Here is a 2,376-nt window from a genome sequence, read left to right as displayed (position 1 = left end):
AAAGTTAATACTATTTCTCACAGAAGATATAGTGAAATGAATTTAGTGTCAGGATTCTGGCCTTTGAAATTATTTGTGAAAAACAGAAGATTAATAGTTCTAAATTACTATGGACAAAACAGGAGAAACTTTTAATTTGAAATTAACCATTGGCTATTTAACCCTGTAAGTAGGTGCTATTGTTTTTTTATCCAATAAAAACATCATAACTTTATTAGTGATTGAAATAGTATAAATTTCAAACCAAGCGGCAGTGACCTTTTTGAAACACCAAGAAAAGTCCTCCTTTATGATGATTACATTGTTAGTTCCATAATAGCATTTACACTATCATTACTGTTGTTCTTCAGTGCTCGGCCTGCCTTTGCCCTCGACACATTTGCTTGTGAGATAACTAACTCTATGTCCTTAACTTCCACACCTGCTTCATCAACCTCTTCCTCTTCAATCTCCTCTTGTACAGTTGGAGTCTGTGTATTTTCTTAAATGTTTCAGACAGCTTCACCTTGAACTTTGAATTTCTCAGCAGGTGCTAACTGTGCTTGCTGAGATAAACCCTCAATCTTGGCTTCCCCCAAAACTATGTAGGTATCTGAAGCTGGGCTCTTATAGACATCTGGTTTTGTGATGATAAAGAGGATATTCTTACACTTCCAAATAGTGACTCTGTAACCTGTAACCTGCTGACGACCCAGCTTGGATGTAACCTTCCGTGCCTTCTTTTCACTCCAGCTCTGTTTTGTTTTACTGACTGGTTGTTCATCAATTTCAGCTGCTGCTGCCAGCTGGGCTTGTTGTGTGGTTGCTTGTGTGGGATCATGCTCTTCGAACTCTGGTACTGATTCATCACTGTCAGATTCTGTTTCAGACTCTGTCTCAGCCTGGGGCTGTGGCACCTCCTGCTCTGCAGCAGGGACAGTTTCTGTGGCTTCACTGGGCATTTTGGATGGAGAACATAGAACCAAGATAGTGGCAGAAAAGGGGTGCTCTTGTTATTATTTCTACTTTACAGGTTAGCAAACAAATTTAAGGACCTTGCACAAGACCCTACAACCTCATGGTTGGAGTTAAAGAAGTTTGATTCTCAAGCACCCTATCTGCTTCACTTATTAAAAGTTCATATGTATTTGAAATGATGGATCACAAGTGATCTGTTTTGAGATTCTAAACCAAGGATTAAAAAACTCAAACTTTAAGATAAAGATCTCTCGGGAAACACAGATATGATAGTTTTCAGAGAAAATGCTGACAGGTACAGGTAGAATATTTATCATTCAGGTTTAGCTAGAAAGAAATCTAACATGTTTTGACACACAGCCAAAGAAAAATACAGAGAAAAGTATCTGTCTCCCTTGATTAGTGATAAAGCATTTGATGCTCAAAATGTAATATAACCAAAATTAATGTGGTTGTAAAGAGGATTCAGTTTTCAATTAAATAGAATTATAAGCTAAGAATCTGAAACATAACACATGGTGTAACAGAAACTAGCATGTTTAAATGCTGAAAATCCCAGGAAAGATATTATGCTTTAAAACAAAGAAAAATCAACGTGAAAAAATGACTTTTATTATCTGAATTTAGAAGGTGACATTCTCTTAAAAAACAAGAAGGTACAGTTCTCACCGAAAAAAAAGAACTTAAACTTTAGAATACCATTTTCCATATCTTTGCTTAAAATATTAAAAATTTAAAAAATGTGTAGGTTATGGTATCAGAAGCACATACTCTTCTTTCTGATTCAGTTGTGTGTTCATTTTCTTTCTCTCCCAGACAAAGTTGCTGGAAAATAAGAAATGAAATTTATCACAATAAAATTTCTAAAGTATTTAGTTTCCCTGTAATTTAGGGGTTCAGAGAAAACTTAATTTTTCCTGATGCTGCCAAATTCAGTGTAGGAGCAAGAGAAGGGAAGAAAAATGGACTATGTGTCACATGTTTTGGTTGAGAAGGGGCTTCTCTACAGTCTTCCACAGCATCTCTGCACATATTGTGTCCCTGCTGTTTCCTCTCTGGTGCCACTTCCTGTCTGGACTCAATTCAGGGAGATTTAAATAATGGAAAAGACTTCAAAATACCACATATAATTGAAACTGTAAATTTATGAAAGGAAAATAATGGTATAAAATGCATGTTAAAATTACCTAATACCTTTGTCCACAACCAAGGTTAACATCAAATACCTTTGAACAGTTCCTGTTTCCAGTTCTTATGATTATCTCCATAATAATATTTTACAATTGTTTCTTCACGCATGAACATTGGGCAGTTTTTAAAACAAATTTCTGCCAGAGACAATGTCATTGCTCTTCTGTTGTCCCCATTTACTTCCCTTAGTTTTGATAGGTATTGTCTTGGTTTTGTTTTTCATCAATA

At 35.6% G+C, this 2,376-nt stretch overlaps 1 pseudogene; it reads right to left on the bottom strand.

Moving 5' to 3' along the window:
• Positions 1-296: 296 nt before the first annotated feature.
• Positions 297-941, bottom strand: LOC101576940 (annotated as a pseudogene).
• Between the last annotated feature and the right edge of the window lie 1,435 nt (positions 942-2,376).

This window comes from Octodon degus, unplaced genomic scaffold, assembly GCF_000260255.1.
Source record: "Octodon degus isolate 3935 unplaced genomic scaffold, OctDeg1.0 scaffold00005, whole genome shotgun sequence".
In the NCBI taxonomy this organism is placed as follows: Eukaryota; Metazoa; Chordata; class Mammalia; order Rodentia; family Octodontidae; genus Octodon; species Octodon degus.
This window is presented reverse-complemented; position numbering and strand designations above follow the sequence as displayed.